Source organism: Melanostigma gelatinosum (genome assembly GCF_949748355.1).
Source record: "Melanostigma gelatinosum genome assembly, chromosome: 23".
In the NCBI taxonomy this organism is placed as follows: Eukaryota; Metazoa; Chordata; class Actinopteri; order Perciformes; family Zoarcidae; genus Melanostigma; species Melanostigma gelatinosum.
The window spans coordinates 12,838,385-12,865,033 of record NC_136656.1 but is presented as its reverse complement, the minus strand read 5'-3'; the positions used below and the strand labels follow the sequence as shown (position 1 = coordinate 12,865,033).

The 26,649-nt window shown below is 41.8% G+C and overlaps 1 protein-coding gene across 1 annotated transcript in view; it reads left to right on the top strand.

Annotated features, from left to right (window-relative positions):
* nrxn2b (neurexin 2b) overlaps positions 1 to 26,649 on the top strand; it is a 569,330-nt gene that overhangs the window by 388,849 nt on the left and 153,832 nt on the right. The gene's annotated exons all lie outside the window — the stretch shown is intronic.

Here is a 26,649-nt window from a genome sequence, read left to right as displayed (position 1 = left end):
TAGAAAAAAATGGGTCCCAGTGGAAAATGTTTATGCTGTTTAAGTCGGACTAAGGCCAAGAACCAGCTGCCACATCATGAATACTTAATATGAATCACCAATGAATCACCAATGAATCACCAAGACATACATTTGAATCTATTTTTGCTTCCTTGCCTCTTGCGTTACTGGACCCTATTCTATACTGTTGCATGGGCAATATGACGAGATTAATGTTCAACAAGATGTTGGTTGGCCACATTAATGATACGCAAATGTCCATGATAACGGAAATATTCATTTATGCAACACCTATTTTGCACTATATTGTGAGTCTCTTTCTTTTCTCCTACTTTCTCTATGCTCCACTGCATCGTTGTAGCCTATTGGAAAAAAGTAACATGCAAGCAAAAGTCTAATTTTGTTATTTTGTGTATGTGTGTGTGTGTGTACATATGTATATATGTATAGACCAGCCCAACCAAAACTCCTATCACGGTGAGCAATCAACCCACAATCATCGGCAACAATATATAAATGTGACGGCAACATGACTGTACGAAGGAACTTACTACCAGTTGTTTGATCTGATTTAATGATCTCAGCATGACCTTGTGTGAAATAGCGCTTACTGTCAATACATAGTGGTCACTTATGGGTTTTGCAATACACTCGTCTAGACCATTGATATTTATTAGTGGTGTCACGGATCGATCCGGATCACCCCTCTGGCTTCCCTGTGACGGATAAGGGTGGTGGACAAAACCGTTACGGTATGTCGGCGTTGTTTAAATAGAAAGACGTACGACAAAACATCGGGCATGTCCACACACATGAAGCGCCACCATCTTGGTCTGTCAGTGACGGGGTACACTTCGGTGTGGAAAACAAAAGGATTTCAAAATCTGGTTAAAGTGCTTGAGCCACGCTACGAAATCCCCTCACGCACCCACTTCAGTATGAAGATCGTTCCAGGCCTCCATGAAAAGGAAAAGACTGACCGCTCACTTCATCACGGTGGAGTGGGAGATTCATAGTCCGGTGCTGTAGACACGCCCCCTTTGTGAGAGTCACACAGACAGGTGCTAAAGACACGCCCCCTCTAGGAGAGTCACACAGACAGGCGCTGAAGACACGCCCCCTCTGTGAGAGTCACACAGACAGGTGCTGTAGACACGCCCCCTCTAGGAGAGTCACACAGACAGGTGCTGTAGACACGCCCCCTCTAGGAGAGTCACACATACACACACCTGGTGCAGGTGCTGACAGAAGCAGCAGAGTGGAAGCTAGACAGGCCCAATAGCAATGTCCCGGTCACCACAGAAAGTTCTACCCTCTCTCCAGACAATGGAGATATTCTCAAAACAATGTAAAGTAGTAGACCATTTCACAGAAATGGTAAACATGATTGCAGTGTATTTGAATGACTTAACCTGACAGGAAGTAAACATAGACCCAAGTTGTTGCCGACCAGTTCTTTTCAGTTGAAACAGTGTAAGCTAGCTCGCTGGCTGTTTCTTTCTTTCAATATTGATCAAATGACAAGGGTATCAACATACCTTTATTTCATTTTGTTTCAAATTGGACATCGTCAATATTTTTGTTTTATGTAAGATTATAGCCCAAAGTTCTTTGCTTTAAGTGTTCTTGAAGTTATTTAATTAATAAATGGAAAGCAAAGATATTTGTCTCCTCCCCTTTTCTTTGCTGATCCAAAAAATGATCCGAACCGTGGCTCAAGAATAGTGATCCGAACTGAACCGTGAGGTTTGTGATCCGTTGCACCCCTAATATTTATATCCATGTGCATCTCTCTCTTAAACTTTTCTATTGGACAATAACTTTGTATGTAGTTTTTCTTAAAGAAATATCATCAGTCGGGACATTATAGTATCCCCTAACCCTGCTGTTGCCATGTTGAGACAAAAAGCTGTCGCAGTAACCGTGACTGTTGAGCCATACACAGAATCTGCCAAGATGGGACCGAAAGCATGTGACAGATCTCCAGCAGTACACTGGTGACATGTCAGGATGGTTGATTACCTGGCAAACATGTCTGTCTTCCAGATGGGTGGCGCAATCCGTGAGTGCTCCTCTGTGTGGTTAATGACTTAATTAATGAAGTAAAGAGAACCGCCCCCAAGCTGAACCACTACTTCTACTACTCTCTGTAATTACTTGTCAGACCTGACCGTCAGATAACACTGGCTTCACATTTTCATACCGGAGCTTCCTTTCTGTACCTTAAACTCCATTCGGTCAGTCTGCCGGGTAATGAAATTCTTGTTGCGGCTTATATGGAGCGGCAGTCAACCCTGTCATCTAAATCACACATTCAAGCTCTTCAGCTTGCGACAAGGCATGGCTTGTGTTAAATGCCAGCATTGTAATGTCAGATTTGCCGGGAGGTCCCTTTAGAGGGACGCTGTCAGAAGCTTGGCAAGCCTGACATGTGAAAGGCGCTGTGACATCAGGTTGTGGTTATGGACAGTGGATGGCGAGGCTGACTTCAGCTGGCCGAAATAGGGACCTGGTGTTTGTTGTTTTACTAACATCTTTGTCTGCACCTGGGAGATGCTCCAAGGGTATGCAAGTAAACAGCAGCACCAAGCAATAAAAAGATATTTTATGTGTGTCACAAAAAAACTGCGTTAAAGTGTTTGTATTGGGGAATAATCTGGGAGGTGAGGAAAAGCAAGCAGTTGCAGCGCGTAGGTTGGTGTGCATCCGTGTGCATGTTCTTCTACACACCTGATTAGAGTCATGCAACACATTTTGCATTGTTTGAGTTTAGAAGAGCTCTGCTAACTGTCATCTCAAGACCCTTTTGATGAGTGGGAAAACTGACAAAAGCGAGGAAGTATGCGCACAGTTATGTATGCGCGTGTACGTGATCGTGTGTGCGCGTAGGCAGTTTGTGTGGGCGGCAGAAGGGATCCAGGCATCTGGAAAGGTGACTTTCGCTCCAAACGATGCTGAAGTATGATTGGCAGGAGAATATCCACTCCACTCTTTCTGCATCTCGTTGCTATTTGATTATGAATTAAGCTCTACACGCTTGAGGTGAGCAGATATCTTGTTACAGGTGTGGCAAGAGATAACTGATAATCTTTTCCTCATATTTACTCAAGACTCAAGGACGTCTTACACAATGGGGACACACTAAGACAAGGGATTACTGTATGAGAGAATCAGGACGCTTGCAAGGCTTCTCTTTTTTCCATCATCACATGAACAAAGCCTAATACAGAAAACTCCATTGCACCTATTTTAGCGCTCCATTTATGAAGAAACTATTTTTATTGTCATATATTGTCAGTTGAGGAGCACTGCATGTGTGGTTTCCCTCGTTTGTTTTTTTGTCAGAATTTACAGGCTTTGGCTTTTGTTTTTGTCATTATCCAAAGTTTGATCATATTGTTTTTCAGTTGGTCCCTCGCAAGTTTCCCCATTCTTTAGAAATAAAACAATGAAATGCTGTAGTACTCCTTTGACACTTGTTTACAATGCCTATTGTTCAGACTGAAGAAATATCTGCTTTACCGGAATAGTGCATTGTATTGTGCTGGGGAGGCAGATCAGCATACAATCAGTTTTAAATCAGTTTTTGGCTCAAACCACCAGAATGTGGGTTATTTTTACACATTTGATTGGATTAGCATTTGCATAGACTAGCTTTGTGTATGTATGTATGTATGTATGTATGTATATATATATATATAATATATATATATATATTATATATACTGTATATGTCATGGTTTACCTTACATCATCTTTAGAACCTCACAGGCAATTAGTATTGTTGAATAATGAATAAATACATAAAGTTGGTGAAGCTAAATGCAGACACAGTGAGCAGACATGTGGACACTGGCCCGTATCAGGAAGTGGTTGGTGACATTCCATCTCGTGGAAATGTGCTGTCATGGCCTTTTCCTGTTACATGACAGACCGAGCCTTTCAGCCCACCACCAGGCAACAGATGGCTGCCAGTGTGACTGAACATGAAGCCAGTGGCGCCTTGGCTTGAACACCTCGGTTAGAGTTGAAAGAAAATGGCGGAATGTAGTAGAAAATGGGAATAGCATTTCCGCCCTCAAATCACATTAGTTAGGGAGGACAAATGCAATCAACAGAGGCGTTGTATTGCATCAAGCAAACAATGGTGAAGAAGGTAGGCATGTGGAAATTCTGAAGACACAAGTTTGATTTATTTTCTTCTGAAACAAGAGTTGTGTTATCAACGGTGGGATACTGTTTCTCACTTAGCTCCAAAGGTTGTTTCAGGCACCCCCAGAAAACAGGCATTTATTTCACTTGCAACATGATGTAAATGGGAGCATAAGAATCTTGGAATGCATGATCACCACGGCACCACCACCCCTGCTGGTGATCTGCATCATACGGGTTACCTCAGAGGCCCCAATTAAAAATGTCCCCTGATTCAGAAATAGGATACTGCTTCCTCTCACTGCCCTCACCTCAGTGATCCTTTCTGTCTTTGACAAGAAGATGACAAAGAATGTTCTGTTCTGCACTCCGTCGAAATATGAAAAGAGTTTGAAGAGTAACGGAAGGAATTGAATGATGAGGGGATATAAAGGACAGAAGGAGAAATCTAGGCTGTTTAGGAAGACCCATGGGTTTTGTAAGGCCAGATTCGATGAAAGTAAACAGCACTGTATTGAATGTAGAAAGAAGTCATTCAGGGACATCCAAATTGTTTAAATCTTAAGGGCAGAAATAATTTGGTGAGACTTCATTCCAAAAAAACATTGGGTTACATATTGGGTTCTTGAGGTTTCGTTTTCACATTTCAGTTGTATAATTTCTTTTCAAATCACCGGAAAGAGTATTATGCCATGAAGAAGAATTATCAGTTTTTCGAATAGAGAAACATCCATCATTGTCTCATTTAGGATTAATAGATGGGTCCAGTTTCTGGTAAAGTACTTTAAACACCGGGTGTTTTTTTTTTTTTTAGTGCAATAAATTCAACCTTGATAAAGGCGCCAGATCCGTTGGTACCTTTCACAATAAATGCCCACGACGTATACTGTTTAGCAGAGGGAGCTTCACAGAGAGCATTTCTCTAAGACGAAACTCTTTGGAATACCTTACAGTAGCTTAGGCTGTACAACAATTTAGCTCAGACAAACTGCCAGACGCTGCTCTGGATCAATATGATCCCGGTAGTTGGTCCTCTGCCAGCACAAATCTATTCAAAACTTATATTGAGCAAGTGTTGCAACCCTCGCAAATCCACATTTCTGATGGTATGAATAGTTTGGATGTGTGTTTTACTTTTTTTTTTATTTATTCATCACACACCCCATTTGTGAAGGCTTCAACAGTCTTTGTGAAACTGAGCCTTAACAGCCAAAGTGAGTATTAAACCAGGAACCACACCGCAGCCCCCGCTCCCCATAAAGGGTTCCTCTCCACCATACCGTGATCTCTTGATACTTTCAGGACGACTGCTGTCTTTATTGATCCCCTACCGTCCTGACTCCCTCTCTGTTCCATTCCCCATCGGTGATGTGGAGCTTGGAGGCTTTTCCTGGGTTGCGGTTGGAGCAGCTGTCATTGGCACAGCAGACACTCTTAATTGGCTCCCCTGGGACAGCCCCCTTTGTGGGGCAGAGCAGGGCAGTAACTGCGGAAGCATGCGAGAGAGAACCAGCACCCAAGCAGGTCTAGATTCTAGTTGTGGTTGTATTGAAAAGCACAGTTTGTTTGTGAGAAGGAAAGATGACTTTACTGCTCCGGAGTGGTCAGACTCTTTTTTTATAGTATGCTGGGCTCGACAGTGAGAGTTGCCAGTCAGTGGCAACCACTTTGAGACGTTGGCAACCAATTATTGGCCTTTGGTTGCCATCAGTGGCAACTACGTTTTACCATAACAAATAGGGACAGTCAGCAACAAAATGTACCCCAAAATAACATTAATATTTGCACGACTGAATATAAGTATACATGTCACATTTTCACTGTTGAGCTGATATGTAACTGCATAATATAAGGTGACTAAAAATGGCAAACATATTTACACTTTCAGCAACCAAAAGCAGACGCCTGGTGGCCAAGATCTGCCCCAATGCACCAAACCGAACAAGGTAACATCCAGACTGGCAAGACGTATTCTAATCAAACAACAAATGACCAATCTCTCCACATGATTAACTATATTCGGATTTACCATGCCAATCTAAGGGGTATCTTTTACCATTGCAGGAATCCCTGCATCTCAACATTTCTCTCTGCTGTTCAGTCAATCTTTGCACTTTCCCGTGCGTCCATGCCTTCTGTTTCATATCATCTTTCTCCTCTCCCCACTCCTCAACGGTACCACAATTGATATCTTCTGGGTCCAGGCTACAAGGCTAATGACACCAATGACTCTCTCCAGGAAAAGTCGGGGCCCTGTATGCAGCTAGCCGTTTCAATTCCTGTCCTGCAAGTTTATAGAAAAAGAAAGGTGAGGCTGCGAAGAAACAATAGTAAACATGCTAACTTATCAAACTTAACATACATTCCTCGTCAGCCTGTCCAAATAAATTGGGCAAAGAAAGCTTTAACCACATTAAACCTAGCTTTATTAAATGTCAGGTCTCTGTCAGGAAAAACATTTTTAATCAATGATTTTATTGTTAGGCACAAACTGGACATTTTGTTTTTAACTGAAACTTGGTTAAATCAAGATAACAATGCAGCTGTTCTTATTGAATCAACACCTCCCAACTTCAGTTTCATGAGCGAAACAAGAGTGCATAAGAAAGGAGGTGGAGTTGCTGTTTTATTTAATGATTCTCTTCAATGCAAGCAGATGCCCTTTGGTCATTTTAGTTCTTTTGAATATGTGGCTCTTAATTCCTCTCAAGCTTTATTCCTAAACATTTACAGACCGCCTAAATACTGTGCGACCTTCTTTGATGAGTTTACTGAACTGCTGTCTGTAATCTGTATTGATTTTGACTGTCTTGTTATTGTTGGTGATTTTAATATCCATGTTGATAATCCCCAGGACAGAGAGTCTATAGAACTATGTGGTGTCCTTGATAACTATGATCTGACTCAGCATGTGACAGGACCCACCCACAACAGGGGGTACACTCTGGACCTAATCATCACCAAAGGTGTAAACATTTCCAAGGTTGCTGTGACTGATGTTGCACTCTCTGATCTGTGTTTTCTTTGAGAGTGCAATCTCCTTGCACACAAATGTCCAAACCAAGGTTGTGACAAAGCGTTACATCTCTGAAAACACCAGTGAACTATTTATTCAGAAGTTCTCCTCCACACCAGCCCTCTCTTGCCTCTCAGTCAATGAGCTTGTAGATGGCTTCAATTTTAAAGTTAAAAATAGTATTGATGCCATTGCACCCACTAAAGTGACGGTTGTCTCGGGTAAGCAAAGATCTCCTTGGAGAAATGCTACGTTGGTCAAAATGGAGAAACAAGAGTGTCGGAAAGCTGAGCGCAGGTGGCAAAAAAGTAATCTCCAGGTTCACTGTGACATCTATAAAGAGAGACTTCGCAATTATAATTTGGAACTTAGAAATGCAAGGCAGTCATTCTTCTCTGACATCATAACCAAAAACAAGAACAATACACGCGCCTTATTTGCTACTGTCGACAGGCTAACAAACCCTCCAGTGTCTGTAGCTGCTGAACTCCAATCCACCTGGGCATGCAATCAATTTGCCTCCTTTTTTACTGACAAAATTCAGAAAATTAGACAAGCAGTCAGTGCCTCCAGATCAACCACAGGATATGTGTTGTCCCGATCTCTGAATAACATCCATTCAAATATCATGACACAATTTCATTCAATCGACCGTAGAAGCCTAGAAGACATTATACAACATCTGAAGTCATCCTCCTGCTGCTTGGATATTCTACCAACACACATATTTCAAACTGCATGACCACTGATCTTTTACAAATTGTAAACACATCCCTTCTCTCAGGTGTCTTCCCACAAGCCATAAAAACTGCAGTTATTACACCACTCCTAAAGAAAGCTAGTTTAGACTCCGCAACGATGAAAAATTATCGGCCAATATCAAACCTCCCATTTTTAAGTAAAATAATTGAAAAAGCGGTTTTCCAACAGCTGACCAACTTCTTGACCGTAAATAACTGCTTTGATGTTTTCCAGACAGGCTTTCGACAGCACCACAGCACTGAAACTGCTCTTGTTAAGGTTTTCAATGACATCCACTTAAACAGACAATGGCAGAAGTTCAGTCTTAGTGTGACTAGATCTCAGTGCTGCATTCGACACGGTCGACCATGCCATACACCTAGAAAGACTAAAAATCTGGGTGGGACTCTCTGGCACAGCACTTAACTGGTTTGAATCCTACTTGAAGGCCCGAGAATACTTTGTGTCTGTAGCTGATTACACATCAGAGCTGACTAAAATGACATGTGGTGTTCCCCAAGGTTCAATACTGGGGCCTCTTCTGTTCAACATCTACATGCTTCCACTAGCTCAGATTATGGAAAACAACAAAGTGTGTTATCATAATTATGCAGACAACACACAAATCTACATAACTATGTCCCCAGGGGACTATAATCCCATACAAGGGATGGGTAACTGCATTGAACAAATCAACAACTGGATGTGCCAGAATTTTCTTCAATTAAACAAAGATAAAACAGAAGTAATTGTTTTCGGTACCAAGGACGAACAATTGAAAATCACCGCTCAGCTTCAGTCACTGATGTTAAAACCCACAAACCAAGTCAGAAATCTAGGTGTAGTTATGGATTCAGACCTCAACCTGAACAGCCATATCAAGACAATTACAAAATCAGCCTACTATCACCTGAAGAATATATCAAGGATTAGAGGACTTATGTCTCAACAGGATTTGGAAAAACTTGTCCACGCATTTATCTTCAGCAGACTGGACTACTGTAATGGTGTGTTTACAGGTCTCTGTAAAAAGTCCGTCAGAAAGCTGCAGCTGATTCAGAACGCTGCAGCTCGAGTCCTCACTAAGACCAGGAGGGTGGATCACATCACTCCAGTTATGATGTCTTTGCACTGGCTTCCTGTCCAACAAAGATTGACTTTAAAATCCTGCTGTTGGTTTACAAAGCACTGAATGGTTTAGGGCCAAAATACATCTCTGATCTGCTGCTACCTTACGAACCATCCCGACCCCTCAGGTCGTCTGGGACTGGTCTACTTTCTGTTCCCAGAGTCAGAACTAAACATGGAGAAGCAGCGTTCAGTTTTTCTGCTCCACATATCTGGAACAAAGTCCCAGAAAGCTGCAGGTCTGCTGAGACCCTCAGCTCATTTAAATCAAGATTGAAGACTTTTCTGTTTGCTGCTGCCTTTAATTGAACCACGTTCAATTAATATATGAATCAATTTCCTGCATTTCTGCATTTTACAACTGAATTTTATTTCTTGCACTGTTTTTTAATGTTTTAATGAATGTTCTTAATTGTTTTTAAATCTCCTTTTCTTTTGCCTTATGTTTTGATGCTTTTAATGGTTTTATGTGAAGCACTTTGAATTACCTTGTTGTTGAAATGTGCTATACAAATAAACTTGCCTTGCCTTTCACCTTAAGATACCTACATCTATCATGGTCCTTTCTTCTTTCTTCAGACGTGCCGGCTTTGTGCGGCTTAGTGCCAGAGCAGAGCGATCAGTCGGTGAATCAGACATCTGCTTTTCCCTCTCCCACTCTCTTTTTTTTTTTATTCCTCGGCTCTGCCATCCGGCCTGCACCCCTGCATGCCACATGCCCCTGATCTGCTTAGATTCTCCTCTCCTCATTTCCTCCCTCCTCATTTTTGCTCTATCCGTCTGGTTTCCGTTCTACTGGCATCTCTCACTGTACCATCCTCCTTTCATCCATTCTCTTTCTGTCTCTCCCCCTGTCTGGAGGTTTTATCTTTATTTTCTGGTCCCCTCATTACAGCTAATGCAATTCCATCACTTTTGTTTTTCTTCCCTATGCCTCTCACCCCCTTCAGTCCAGCCCAGACTGATTAGGTGGCGTTGTTATAGGACTCCACAGAAATAAAAGCGTGATTGTGTGCCTCCTGCTATTAATTGAGATGCAAGTTGACAGAGGGTTAGATAGATGAAGGGATGGAGGAAGAACGAATACAATCTGGGAGGGTTGGAGGGGATAACTTGAGTATCAGAGAGGATTGCCAATCTCACTAATGGCTCTGTCTCAGCATAACTCAAGAGATTGGCTTTTTGGCAGGCACAGCGTTTGTGTTTTCTTTTTTGTTTTTTTCCTTCAAAGTTTTTTCAGCAAGCATGGCTATCAGCATGGAGTCACTGAAAACAAACAAACTTTGTCCATGTTGGCCTCACTTCTTCATGGAAGGCTTGTTGAGTGTAACTGCGACAGGAAAGTATTGGTGTAAAACACACCTGCTAGTATCAGAGAGAACTTCGCCTAAACAACACCAGGATGTGAGCTCATACTGGGTGTATTAGCTCATTAAATGGTATCCAATTAGCGCTGAGTAGCGCGAAAGAAGCAACTTTACAGTGTAATGTTTTCATACCCTGATTTTTAATTAAAGATAGGCTGGGGTAAGACGGGTCGGGGTGATTGACATTTTAGCTCAATTTGTTTGCTAGCTGCCGCTGGATCGGGGGGTGTTTCCCTTTTTTTTCCCTTGAGCAACTGAGCGAGGAGAGGGGCCTGCACCCGCGGGTATCCTGCAGTCTGAATTATACAGTCACTGGGCCTGAGTGTTTGTATATGCACTGTGCAAACACACGTATTCATAGCACCGCAACAGAATTATTCATCCCTGTCTGTTCTTGTTAGCAAACAGTGCACACACACACACACACAGCAGGTGTACACCTGCTCTGACGCACCTGCATTTAAAGACACAACGCGTAGCTGTTGTGGCAGCAACACAAATAGACCAGTGAGCACATACAGTACACTGCTTTTAATGTGTGACAGTATGTTTCTTTTTTCATTTGTTTATGTTTTACCTCTGAATCTGGAGCATTTTCTGGGTGTTTTTTGCTCCTGTCTGATTAACCACTATGACCTTGTTTTTCATTGTATTACATAAGTCCTGCGCCTCTATTGAAATGGCACAATGGTGGCTAGAAGTAGTCTTTTGTGCAGCATAACACTGTTATGTCATAAATCGCAAAAACTACAAGTTGAATATCGTTGGTAAAAAACTGTAATCTGTAATCTACAGATCTTTCCAAGTGCCCTTAAGTGTTACCAATATTGCGATCTAATTTAAACTATTAACATTTTCACAACCAATCATCTCGTCTGTGCTCCAGGTTTTTGTCACGTGTCTGTTGGTCTTAGCTGAGTCATTCATGGCTCCCCAGTTTCGCTGAGCAGCGCAGTATTTAATGTTCCCTACGGGCTCTGGTTCGTACAAACGGTTTATTCTTGGTGAAATTTAAATGAGACATCTAGAATAAAGTGATTTTGATTTTAATGAAATATCACAATGTTGAGCTTAGATTTGGTTTTGTTTCCTGATCTAAGCATTAGTCACACATGATTCATTCAAGGACCGTTGAAGAATTGAAAATCAGACAATAGTTCCTGTTTTCACAGTTTCTGTCTGTGATAAATTGTGTAATCTTTGGCATTTTTTTCAGGAAAACATGCTTTTCAATCTTGCCGGTATGTTGTGGGGTTGAGAGGGATTGAGTTTTCAGGGAAACTGCCTCATCAACAAACCAGCAGTCTGGCTCTACTTCATCGCTTCCAGTTATTTTAGAGTTATTTAGTTCTGACATGCCTTTTCTCATTCTGTTGGTAAGCAGTGAGGTTTCAGGACCTGGAAACGTTTGACTGTTGTACTGCACAGATCAATTTATTTCCTCCAGCGGTAACAGATGTCAGAGCAAGCAGTGTGGAGCACACCATATGCTTCACTTCACTTGCAATATCTCCAATTCATTCATTGTGCTAAACATCTGGGGGCCCTGTGTTATGTCCAGATGAGGTTCTGAAGTGAAATTCTTTTAGTGAGGTTTGCATGTATTTAACATGCTAAACAGTCAGCACCAAACTTTGATGAGATATGCTTCCCAAGCAGTATCTTTGTAACAAATGCAGAGTATGTTTTTGGGAAATCCTGAATTAGCACGCTTTGAATTTTTTATCTCGATGATGCAGCTCAGCTCTGCTCAACCTGGTGGCTGATCTTCTTCAACCGTTGGGTTCTTAACCGCTTATGCTCAGGATGGTTAATCTCACTGGATAATGAGCTGTAGCAGTAGGAGATGTTTTAATCATCTACTGTTTAATATTTGTCGAAATATAACACTTGATTGGTCCCATGTAAAAAAAGATGGATTCCTGGAGAGTTTCAGAAAAGAAAAAGAAAATGGGAGGAAGTGATTGAAGACAAAGGAAGACATCTGGAGAGTGATAGAGGGTGTCTGGCCAAGGCCAGTCCAGCCAGTTAGGCGGATGGTGAGGCAGCTTGCAGGGGTCTCCCGCTGACTCAAATGAAGAGCGATGGCAGATCCAGACTGACCGGCGCACTGACCAGTGAGATTGATGAAAGGTGCCACTGCTAGACAGGTGAGGGCGTGATGGGAAGGGACACATCAGATGGAATGGTGGACGAAAAAGGTCAAAGTTTGGGGCACAGCATGAAAGGGAATGCGCACTCTGTACGTTGTGATCAGAGGAATGAAAGCTACTTTGAAGTGGTGCCTTGTGGATGGAAGGTTTTTCAACTGTGAAGCCAACACGGTGCCTGGTGGAGGCCTTGAAGAATTGGAAAAGCTCCCTGCTGAACCCTGAGAAAACGGACATGTTTCTGTTTTTCTATGTAACCAAGAGTCGGAGCTATTGCTGTTTACCAATATTACCAATATAGTTTACAGTATGATTTGTGTCGTACATAGTTTAAAGGTCTATGATCATATTATGACTTTTTGCTTTTATTGGTGGCAGTAAAATAAATAGCAGGAAACATGGAGATACAAAGGTCCCCAACCAAAATGGACATCTTGTGGTTACTGCCTCAGAAGCCTTTTTACTGTCAGAATTAATGAGATACAACTCAATAAAAGCACCCATAGGAGTTATATTAGTTGTCTTTAAAAATGCAATTGCAATTCAATAAATTAAAATAGAAGTAGGTATTGTTCCTGTGGAGATGAAGCAAAGGAAATGTGTGTGTGTGTGTGTGTGTGTGTATATACCACTCCTATAATAAAACTGGAACAAACACACCAAGCTGAAATTAAGGGTGGTTGCCGGTTAACAATTTTTTATTCCTACATATATCCATATGAATTTTAATAAAACAAAAGGAACACCCAACAGTTCAGTTTCCACTAATAGGGTAACAAGACTAGGACTACATGCTCAGTCATTGATTCTGTTCATGTATGTTATATTCTATAAAACAATGGAGTCTTCCTCCAGATATGGCCCCATGAATAAACGGTGACGGGGAGAAAAAGGCCACAGCTATAGGCCCCCGGTCATTAAAAAGATGTATGCCATGGGGAGATGGAGCGTGTTGTCCTTCTGCCTGACAGGACCCATCACTGGAGACCACCCCCTGTTTCAGAGAAAAGCATACGTTGGCCTGAGCTTAGAGCTTATATATTTGTCGACTCTGATCTCTCTGGGCAGCTCCTAGGACTGTATGAATGTCAGAGTATGGCTGTGAAAGAGCATGCATGCTCAGTTGACTGTCTACAGGCCTGCTGGCGGCCCCCTAGAAGCTATGTGGTTAATTATACCCAATGTTATGCATGTTTTGCCAAATGCTGCCATTACTGGAGCGTCACCAGTGGAATGGTGTCCAATTTGTCCCGAGGGGGCGAGCTAAAGACCACAAGGTGATTCAAATGCATGGCACTGAGCCATCTACGTATGATTTTGTGACATCGTAAAAACATTTGGTTCGATTGTACGGAAGCTCTGATAGGCAAGTGAGAGATTTAAATTGTTTTCGACGTAAGAACAGGTGAAAAATAAGGAAATCTCTCTAAATTCCTGTAGAAAAGGGTCATTTGTGAAACGGCTGCGAGAAAAGGTTTTGCGAGGTGAAACATAAGGTTTTGCCAGGATTATTTTTAGTTTTATTTGTAATACTCATTCTCCTTTCACAGCCATTCATGGTAGCACCACTACCCCATGTTCTACATAGGACTTTAAAGCATTCATGTTTTCTTCCAGGCGAGTTCATGAGTAGTTAGTATTACAACAACAAACACTTTGGGGGGGAAAGGTAACCTCATAAACACAGGATAAAAAACTATTTAGATCAGTTTTCTTTCTCTCTGTACCAAAGTGTTGGACATCCAGAAGCCTTTACTGCAAGAAAAAAGTTACCAACATAACACGGTGTGTGTGATACAGAAAGAGTTAGACATAAATTGAGAGAACAATGCTCCCAACGACTTCCTCTCATGTCACATTAATGAAACCCGGGCCTGTAATGACGTTATCTGCTGCCGCACACTCGTATCCAAATCCACCCTATGAAAGCCGGCTCTCATCGCAACACGTGTTTACTCACCTAAAGCACAAAAGCTGTTGCACGCTGGCCCGGGAGAGCGAGATGGATCATCTCAGTCAAGATCATAGACGTTTCTATTCATGCCACCTCTCTCTCTCTATAGAAGCTAATGGATCTTCCCTACAGCACATCTTTATTGTCTAATGCACAATAATGCCTCGGATGCTTTACGAGTTCGACATAGCACGCAGACAGAGAACAAAGTAACGGCCAGGCTGATCTATGGCTCGGCAGTTGATGGATACAACCATATGGAACAGGAAGGTTGATGGGGGAGACGGTGAAAACACAGAGCTGTGCTGCAGAAAGCTACTCTAATGCTACATTTCTGCTGCTCTGAAGAGAGACATCTGGGCTCAATGCATAGCAAAAAGATTCTGGTTCCTTATCCGTGGTGAATTATGAATAAGGCCGTGTGGAAATGGCTTACATAGCTAGATAGATTTGGACAGAAACGGACATTAAACTTAAAAAATCAGCTGTGGTTATTCATAGACATTACATATTTCCTTTTCTCATTTAAAGGTTCGTAGTGTTTTCTCCCTTCTGATTGGCTCTGCCTAACGTCTTACCTTTCACTGACGTTACAACCATTACTGTTACACCACCTGCTTTTGCAAGTGTCTGTGTAGAAGAGACAAGCGGTGGTGCCTGTAGAGGAACGGTAAAGATGTTTATTAAAATGAAGAAAAGAAAAAACACGATGATTTTACAATATGGCAAATGCTTGCCACGTCAGACATCGTCAAATTAGTCTGATTTCAGATGTGCATCGCCCTCACGCATGCTGCTTTGAGTCCCGTTGTACAGAAGATGTTAGCTCAGCGGTGCATAACGTGAAGTGACAGGTCAGCGCTCCTGTGGGAGTGGATCTGTACCTGTCTGTCTTGTGCCCACAATGCTTGGCTGCACTAAGCACACATCTGTATGACCTGAGAGAATCTGTAACAGTTAGATGTTACAGAGACGGCAGCACCTGTGCAGCCGGGGAGCACGCAAAGCACTGATCGTAGCCTTATGTAACGGAGCATATAAATAGTTGTCCATTGGAAGTTGGACGGCCTTACATCCACACTGCTCACTACAAACATCCATCTGACTTTTTCGATTTGATTTCACTGCTTCTTTTCTCAAAGCCTTTCCCCTCATTCCCCCTTTTGCGCGTCACGCTGGGGAAAAGAAGCCATGGCGTCTTGCAGTAGCAAATGTTATTTTGAAGGATAGTATCTCAATTTTCTTGAAACTGTGGTGTTCACCAGCAAATGATACTCCCTGAGGAAATGGTGTCGGAACCAAAGGTGAAGCGCTTGCCTAGGTTACTCTGTTATTGTCTAACAGACCAAGAAAAGCCCGTCTGCAGCCATTTAGAAATGTTGAAAGACGAAACATGGGGGGGATACTCACCCTTTGGTTTGGACTCGGGGAGTTTGGACTCGGGTTTTGAAGCCTCGAGTTTAGCGTTTTGGCACGAGAGAGTGGAGCTAAGCACAACCAATTGCTGAATCAGAGATTTTGAGGCAATCAAAATGTTACAATTAACTTTCATGAACTAAAAGCACACTGTAAAAAGGGTTAACGTGCGAGGAGGAAAACACAGACGACTCCCAAAACGGACAACGTTGTGGTAGCGACCTTACAAGGTGCCACCACCTAAAGCAAACCCTGCTTTATGGTCTATTTCACTCTAAATGGACCATAATCTACGAAATGAACATCATGCTGTGTTGAAGAAGACCTGAAACTAGCGATTCAGAACCGGCTCAGGATGGCGGACTTTGTAAGATTAGTGAATCCAGTTCGGTTTGCCACCCAGCTCCAGGGACTCGGCCCCTCTCTTTCTTGCTGCAGCCTTCAAAGTCACTGGTCTTTAGCCAGCCAATTCTCTTAGCACCAGGAAGAGGATCTCGCTGGGACACATCGCTGACGTTCCCAGCATGAGACCTGTCGGATGTGTGTGAGGTGGGAGCGTCTCTGACCAGCAGAGACGTTTCTTTTTATATTTAGGAATAAATGGGTTTCAAAGGGACGGTGATTCGTAAATCAGACAGCCATTACCACCTGAGTATGATTAATAGTATAGTGCGTTACATTCATGATGGATACAGCATGTATGTGTATGTAAGGGACGACCAGCTGCTGAGAGGCAGTCCTCACACAGGCTGCACTTTGCCTGAATCACTCTTATCTATACAAACAGCCATATCATGCTTGCTGATTACGTTCTGGCTTTTGGCAGGCCGAATGGACAGTATGTCTCTTTCAACGGGCCCCGTAATCTCACCGCCACTTTTCCGCCAGTGGTTTTGTTTCGCTGTTAACTCCTGATAATGACCAAGAGTCAACAGGGTTTTTATTTATGCCCCACACGGTCAACACTCAACAGCCACTCTCTTGACATTTGACTGTCAACGTGTTCTTTTCGGTGAAAGTGTCGGTTCAGCCTCCAATATGAGGATCTGTTGACGGGCGTCTCTTTGTCTGATGGCTGAAAGTGCCAGTTTTAATGATTTAATAACAATAATTATCACTTTGGGGGGAAAGGAATAGACCGTTTATCAGTCTCCGGATAGCTTGAACAGAGCTCGCTGTGTTTGTGTTACTGCTATCTCTGTGCCACACGCAGACATATTCGGGGGGTAGCGGGATGGGCAGGTTGGGGATGAGGTGATGTGTGCGTGCGTGTGCGCGTGTTAGATGGAAAGATTTTCTGTTGTTGTTACACTTCAATGTCATCCTTGTTGTTTATTTGACTCATTCCTCTCAATGAATTGCTTTTAAGGCTTCGGTGAGAGGAAGAGGGTAGAAGCAGAAAAAAGTCTGGATAAAGACGCTGGAAGGGAGACAAAGGGAAAATAGAAAGGTTGAAACCCAAAAAAGAAGCGTTTGTAAAAAAAAAAAAATGGAGGCACTGCCAAGGGAATTTAAGAGAGAGTGGGTAGAAAAAGAGGTCGATGACAGAGAGGAAGTCATCTTTGCTATAATATTCTCCTCTGTTGTTTAAATGAAAGAAATATGGCCTCAGTCCGGCTGGATGGATTTAGAGAGAGACTCTGGGGAAATGCAGAGGAGCCGGGGAAAGAGTGGGTTCTTATGGAGACTCGGGAAAAACTTTCCTTTGTATAGGCTCCATCTTGCCATCACTGATAGTTATTCCAGAGACTGTTAAGCAAATCAAACGTGGGCTAGAGGTGTGTGTGTGTGTGTGTGTGTGTGTGTGTGTGTGTGTGTGTGAGTTGGTGTGTTTAAAGTACACAGATAAAGGTGGTGGAGCATGCAAAGGACCGGAGCACTTTAGCCGAATGCGCCATGATGTCTGGCTCGACCAACGCGTTCCACACGTCTCTGCAACTCACATTCGACCTTCATATTTCACAAGTGTAATGTTTATTTCATCACATGTCTATCTCTGCCTCGCGCTTCATATTGACGTGGTCGAGCCCCTCTGAGCCGCTGCATGGCCGGTGTTTCTTCCCGGTGTTGCTTTTTGTATCCATTCCGGGATTCACTTCTCGTCCCTATTTACCACCATAACTTCCCTTATGACCACATTGCAAATTCATTGTCTTGTTCTTCTGAAGTTTATTTGTATAGAAAAAGAAAATAAATGATTTTACAGAATGCCTAAACTATAACCCCCAGATTACCTATGTTTAGTGTTGCACCCTGTCTGATTGATTGTGATTAGTATGTGAAATCACACCTGTGGGATTAGTATACTTCACCAAGCCTGAGTGGGACTTTAGCTCACAGTTCAGACCCCTTTGATTCAGATTTCAATTCAATTGTCTGGTTTGGACACTCTAATCCTTGGACCTTCGTGAGAGTTTACTGGTCTGGCTCCCCGAGCATCAGGACATTGTCTTTTAGTGGCTTCCAAATAACATAAGGCTGTTACAAAAATGAATCGTATGAGAGTTTTCTGATCTGCCACCCACCAGATATGGTTTGGTTTGGTTCACGCAACTAACAGTACTTAGCTACGGATGGGGAAAGAAGGTGGCGGTTGTTAAGAGACCTATGGTCACTGTTAGTCGGTGATGAAATGCAAACTGTATTCTCAGGTGTCGAGGTCAGAGGGAAAGTCAGAAAATGTGGTTTCAGTGACCAAACAACCACTTCTGCATCCTCTTTCTGTTGAGTAGAGTAGGTGTGTCTGTTGTCCCCTGGGTCTAAAGCAGCCATGTGTTCCTGCTGCATTATGGAAACTGTTACCATGTGAAGAATCCGATTATCTTCTGTCTCACAAGGCTGGTGACTCTTTGTCTACACTGAAATCCCTATCACCATGGGAATATGTTAACATTGAGAGTTCTGTTCTCCATTATGACGCGACTCTTTGAAAGCAGCACTAGTGTATAGCAAAGTGACATGAAATCCCTTATGGAAGGATGACTATAATGCTCTCTGATGCTGCTCATGCGCAATGATATTTTCGGACACATCCAATGTAGGCGATCTGTCCCTCTAGTAAAGCAGGGAGCTATGTTTTAGCAGCATAGCTGCTCCTATCTGGACTCATTTTGACGTGAGGTGCAGGATCCCATCATTAACAGTGCTGTGTGTTGCCCACCCATTCAATTCTAAATGTTACAGTATGTTATGGCACACCTAATAATAGTCGACACATTGCAGGGGAGGTGAATTGTAGAGGGATCTACTATATAACATCCGGAGGTGTCTGCAATAACAGCAGCTTGTGAACAGTACAAAGAATGCCCAGCGATGCAGTAAAATGAAAGTTGACGATATTAATGGTTATGGTTATGATTAGCATTAATGTATCTTGCCAGAAGTACCTGCTTTAACGCACCACCACAGCAGAGCGTTTGAAAGCTTGAGTTACGTCCCACATTGAGGAAGAATGAGCAGAGAAGATTGAAGAGGTTTTGTTTCCATTATTTAATATGTAATCAAGTTTTGTTGCCTTTTCAAGACTATCGTGAGGCTACACTAAGGAAGGTAGTTGTTTATTTACAATTCATAATCTGTGTATGCACCGTTATGTCGTTCTCATATATATATATATATATATGTCATTTTTTCTTTGCACTATATTAATATCAAACCTTTTTTATGGTGGCTATCTTATTTTAGAACTTTATTTAATCCCTATGTAGCTTAAAGATGCATGCACTATCAACCATCTCAGCCACAGACTGCATGTGGTGTTGCTGGGACCGCTGCATTGCTCAGGGGCCGTTCATTTCCAAGCTGTGCTTAACGCACTTGGCACTTTGTGGGGAAGATGACATGTATATGTATGAGTTTACCAGGCCCAGGAAAGAAGCAAGCAAGCAAGGGAGGGAGGGAGACGGGGGGAGAGAAATAAAGAAGGAAGAGATAGTGAGGAAGGAAGGAAAGAGGGAAGTCAAAGCATCGCAAAGGTCTACTGGGACGACTATTATATAGGACAAATGTAGAAATAATAACAGGCATATGCTGTATTCCAGATGCACAAGTGTTGTGAAGCTGTTTTTATATTTCCCATACATTTATAAAAGTGTTTCCTGAAATTGACTTTACATTTTTCCGTTGGTGGGACGACCCAAATAGGAGTATTTGTCTTGCCCCTCCTCCTTAAAAAGTGACAGTGACGAGCACAGCGTTTTACCCAAACATTGAATATTTTCCAACTCTGTGACCAAAGAAACCTGCAGCGCCGCCGCGCTCGGCGCCGCCGCGCTCGGCGCCGCTGCGTCAAGCTGCTGGTGTTTGTAGCATAGCGTGAATAGGTGGCGCTCCCATATCAAAGACGTCAAAAAAGAACAGCGTTAACGTAGCGGTTGGGGCGGTAGCTTGCCGTCCCCTGCAGTTGGCTGGTCAATATTGCGGGTTACTGCAGCAGCACTAATCCCCCGTTTTGTTAAAATGAGCCGACAGTTTCTCAGTCAGGTTGTTTCTCCTCGATCGCCCTCCGAATGTTCTGTTCACGTTATTCTCATTCTGGCAGCACGAGTGTTCGCCTTGGGCAGGGCCTTGATTTGAGGTCACCTTTCGAAGAAGGCTCTTTGCTAAATATATATGCCAGGGGAGCTGATGATATGAATGAATATGGAGACGTTCTCTCTTCCCGTCTCTGTGCCTCCCTCTGCTCTGTTCTATTATCTGTTATGTGTGCTGGGAGTTGAGATTCAAGACAGTCAACCACACCCGTTCCCATTTTAGGACATGGTAGCAGCTGCATATAATTCATATAAGTAATCAGTGGATTGCAAAAGCAATCACAGTTTGTACTAAAACACTCCTTTATTGAGTCAAAGAGGAAACATTGCAAACCCAGTCACACACAACATGTATAACAACCCAGCCTACGCTGGTGCTGTGCTGGTTCGGTTACATGCCCTCCAGGCTTGCCTTTCCTGCTCCTGGCACCAGACTTCACAGCAGGCTCAGGCCTCAAAGAAGCAAATCTTCCCAACCGTGATCCAAATTAATTTTGGTAACGATCTAAAGCACCACTGAGAATCCGCTCTTTGTTTTTGCGGGGTAGCTCCATCACTCTTGTCTAAGTGTTACTTTGTATTTTTTACTGCTGTTTTGACATAGATTCGTTTCCCCCGTGCTCACATCGTTTGTCGATATCCACAATCACAATGCAATTTAGGGTAAGTTATAACAATCATCTCTAGAACATTAGAAATATTGATTTTGTATATGGACATGCATCATGTTTATCTTTACACTATAAACAGTTTTGTTTTGCACCACAGACCTTCAGAGGCATTGAAAAAAAATCTGTGTGTGTGTGTTTACCATGGAAGGTTTGTTACATTTCAGCTATTTTGACACACAGATGCAAAGAATCGTGTCCCGTCCATGCTAATTTATGGGATCACGTCGCCTTAATTACAGAAAGAAAATCTTTTATCTTTGGTGTCTATCAACTCGTATTGGTTTGACTTCTCTCTCTGACATTTCTGCTGCTGCCCAGGTGCAACTGAGATGGATGCAATTCAATTTCTTTGTTATATTCGTCTTAGTTAGCCTTTCGGAGGGTTGTCTCTCGTTCTCAGTCTCGGATTTATTTTCTTTCTCTTTCTTTCTCTCACCCTGTGTCTGGCACATGTATTCTATGTACCTGTTCAGTTTAGTAGTGCAGCGAGAACGTAAACTAAGATTAGGGAACCGTTGCAAATCCTATCCAGAGAGCTACTATGAGGAACTTTCATCGTGTTAGAAAACCTAATTGTACTGCAGCTGTCATGCAAAATATAACTGTTTGTGTGTGATTTGGGGCCAAGTTTGTCTGTATGCATCTACAGGTACTTACTGTATGCATGTGCTTTTATGTACTTCCTCTGGCTTGTTTGGTTTGTGTAGTCCTCCAATGTTGGTTTGGATTCCAGTTTAATAAAAGGCACAGATACTGTAGCTTTACCAGATTTTGCTCCGGGCATAATTTAACTTTAGTTTATGGTAACGAACTCAGCAACTTTTCCTCTGTATGGAAATGACAAGATATTCGTTGAAAAAGCAATTAAAAAAAAAATGATCTCTTCGGAGAAACACATTTATATTATCAATCACACCAACTGGAGCCTAATCTGGAGACACCCAGGAGTACAAGTACCTGGGTGTCTCCATCGACAGCAGACTGAACTGGAATAACAACATCAACGCTGTGTCCAAGAAGGGGATGAGTTGACTCTTTTTCTTGAGGACACTTCGATCCTTCAACGTGTGCAGCAGGATGTTGGAGATGTTCTATCGGTCTGTTGTGGCCAGTGCACTGTACTTCTCCTTAGTCTGCTGGGGGAGCAGCATTGGAGCCGGAGACACCAACAGACTGAACAAACTGGTTAAGAAGGCCGGCTCCATCATTGGCTGCAAACAAGACAATCTGGAAGAGGTGGTGGAGAGGAGGACTCTGAATAAACTATGATCCATATTGGATAACCCGGACCACCCTCTCCACCACCTCCTGCAGGGACAGCGGAGCACTTTCTCCAACAGACTGATCCAGCTCAGCTGTCACAAGGACCGATACAGGAGAACATTCCTGCCCTCTGCCATATCACTGTATAATAAATCACCTCTGGCCAAGTCAAACACATGACTGTAACACTGATACACTGTTGTTGCTGCTGTTGGTGATCTTGTGCACTACTGTTTTGTTTATTTTTATTTAATTTTTAATTTTTCCTTCTTAGTTAACTTAATACAATTCTATTCAGTGTATATACTGTGCATTTTTATTACTTTGTTTTCTTAAATTGAATAGGTCCTTCTCTGTTATTTTATTATATTGTGTATATAGTGTGCATTTTCCATACCCAATATTTTTATTTAATCTCTGTGTGAGTGTAAATTCCCTCAAAATGAAAGAAACAAACAGCCAAGAAAAGAGATTAATAAGTAAACATATGAATTGATAAATATCCTCACAGCTCATTTTGCGTCTTACCCCCTGTGTAGCCGCACGACAGCGCATGGTTTAAATGGACGTCAGTGGAAAGAGCAGGGGAGTGAAGAGTCAGAATACTGAACATTGTGCCGCACACACACCACTCGTTCACACACATACTTCCGGCGTGCCTATGCGGAGATCAATCACAGGCGGCCACAGCAGGTGCTATCATGGAAGCTGATGGGGTGCTGCAGGGGCACCACAAGTCCTTTCCATCTGTCCAATTAGTTCCTGGCACAGGCGTGCCTTCTATGAAAGCCTACCTATTATAGCCAGGGGCCAGTCTGAGATACCTCTATTTGTGAAAGATTACATTGTCGAGTGAGTTTCATTCAACGTTGACAACAGCATACAGGAAGCTTACTGTTGAAATTGTGAGTATATTTTCTGTTGTATTGAATGCAACACATTATAGACCTGTACAGATCAATGGGAAGAAATACAATACAAGCTCAATGTACATGTAACTAAGTAGTTCAACTCTAATCCAAACATGCTGCTCTGCTATCTATCTTCTTATAACTCTATTATCTGCCAGCAACAATATCTTTTGGCGCGTACAGCTGTCCGTATAGGTCGCATGTACACGCCTTTTATTATCACCCATGTTTGCCAAACACAGGACTTGCTGTTTGTTTCCCGTGTGAATCAAAAAGTCAACGTGTCATTTTAAATTACATATTTTACTACATTATGTACTTAATCACGTCACGTAGTGACAAATGTACTTACTTGAACCAAAAAACATGATATTTTCCAAAACCTAAAAAAATATGTCGTTTTGTGAGTCATTGGCACCTATTCTGTTGTGTCGGTATGAGGAGGACATCAGAATCAGAACCGTTTATTGCCAAGCAAGTTTTCACCTGCAAGGAATTTGTCGTGGCGGAAGGTGCATAACATTCAACAATAAACAATAACATTTAACTGTCAAAATAACATTTAACCATCAAATAACACTTAACTATCAAATAACATTTAACTGTCAAAATAACAAACTATCAAATAACATTTAACTATCAAAATAACATTTAACTATCAAATAACACTTAACTATCAAATAACATTTAACTATCAAAATAACATTTAACTATCAAATAACACTTAACTATCAAATAACACTTAACTATCAAATAACATTTAACGATCAAAATAACAAACTATCAAATAACACTTAACTATCAAATAACACTTAACTATCAAATAACACTTAACTATCAACCAACACTTAACTATCAAAATAACATAAACTATCAAATAACACTTAACTATCAAAATAACATAAACTATCAAATAACACTTAACTATCAAAATAACATAAACTATCAAATAACACTTAACTATCAAAATATCAAACTATCAAATAACACTTAACTATCAAATAACATTTAACTATCAAAATAACATAAACTATCAAATAACATGTAACGATCAAAATAACAAACTATCAAATAACACTTAACTATCAACCAACACTTAACTATCAAAATAACATAAACTATCAAATAACACTTAACTATCAAACAACATTTAACTGTCAAAAACAGTCAGCACAGTGCAGGAAATGGAAACACATTTGAAATGTACAATAAGATATGGAATATAGGATATGAAATGAAGTGCACACAAAAACAGAACAGGACTGTAAACCAAGTGAAGTGTATGAATGTTAATAACAGATAACATGATGTAATAAACTGCAGTCGTGTGAGTGAGAGCCAGTGAATATGAAACGAGCATGTCATGTCATGAGCATGTCAAACCTGACAGATTAAATAACACTTCTCTGGTTCAGACTCAAATATTGATTTCCAAAACAGCTCATTAAAACACCAAACAGCAGCTAAGATGGCTCAGTTTAACGTGAGGTAGCACCGGTAGACTGACTAACCTGATTTCTAGCCTGATTTCTAGCCTGCCTGACCTGATTTCATCTCATGATCTTAAAGGTGATCTTAAAGGTGTATTTATACACACATGTATTCAGGGCAGTTACTGACTGAGTTCTGCAGTGAATGGCAGTGGTGGTGATGATGGCAGAATGTTTCGATGACGATCGTTTTTACATTTACTTTGTAAATTTATTTCATAATTTCCATTTTCATTTCCATTCATTAAAAGACACAATTAGCATTGTTATTTCAACAGCCATTAACACAAGTGCCACTTGTGCACTCATTATGCACAAGCACATTTGTAGGGACAAAGAATGGCGTCGAAAAATAACACTCCACTCGTTTCGAAGCGGCTGAACTCACCGTCTCGATTACACAAATATTGTCAGACTCGTAACACACGTTATATTATAATGGGGCACACACGTCGTACTGCTGTTCATTTGTTTGTGATATAGTCAGCTTTCCATCCATCATGCCGCATCCCATCTCCCACACACAAGTTATTACTCTAAGCCAGTGCAGCCAATTTAGTCTGTTATTCTCATCACTGCAGTTGTCGAGACAGACACACACACACACAGGCGTGATAAAGTGAGAGAGGCAGTAATATGTGTAGGCTGCTGTATATCATGCAAAGTATAAACTACTATTAATATAGGATGTCCTTTTTTTGTTCTTCCTTTTCTTCCTCCCACCTACGTTTTATTGCATTTGCTATCAGAGGTGTACAAACACACACGTACTGCACAACGATCTTTGATTTAATTTCTCTGTTGGCAGATCTGATCTGTGGGAGGCATGATAGCATTAGCCCTAATATCGCAGTCTATCAGTACATGCTGTGGTGTTACTAGATAATGACCTTTTTTTTAACCAGGCAGAGGTGTTCTGTGTTTTGATGAAGGCAGCTGAGCAAAATGGAGAATGCAGTTTTGTGTGTGAAATGGATTCACCCTTTGTGCATTAAAGGCGGCCCACAACATTTGGAAACTGCCTCGCTATTGTTTTATGCTTAATTAATTTGCTGTATTGCACATTAGCAACACTGTGTGTGTGTGTGTGTGTGTGTGTGGACTTCTGCCAGACTTCTGTTTTTTTTGTGTTGTGCCTAAGCCAGCAGCAGTTAAATTGAGGGGAAAAAGTGAACCAGAAAAGAAAAAACGGAGAAGAAAACTATTTATCTCGCTCTGTTTGGCACCAATGTAGCTGTCATTTCTATTTGTTTTGTTCTTTTGTCACTTCTTCTTCTCTGTCTCTCCCCCCCAGTGCTTTGAGGGTTTCAGACCCCAGGATAAAATGTGGTTGTGTCTCTTGTCAAACGAGAAAACATCTTTTAGGACATGCCTAGTTATGGTGAGCTAATGCCGGTCCCTTCCAGGGCCAAACGTGTCTCCGGGTGCTCCAAGTTCTGCTGCGTGTCCGTATGAAATTACCAAGTGCCTCATTGTCCTCTTTCTGTCCATAATGTCCCACTTTAAGTAGCAATTTCTGCTTTGCACAGAATGACCATACTATATCTGCAAGGGGCTAATGGGGACGTTGATCAATAACAATTACTTATTGATTTCTCCGTTGTGTGGAGGGAATTCTTTCAAAACTAATTTTCTAATTTGTGTGCTATTTGGCAACAAAACGCTCCCTTTTGAGTGTCAAGACCCTCCAAATCCTCAAGTAGCCCTCGAGCTAATCACGATTGAGTGTCCTGCTCAAGGGCACTTCAGCCGGCTGGAGGCTTGCTGAATAAATGGCTTTAAAACTTCAAACTTAGTTGTTGAATAATCAGACAGCACACAATACACAATACATTCATGCAGTCTTCCATCTACCAGC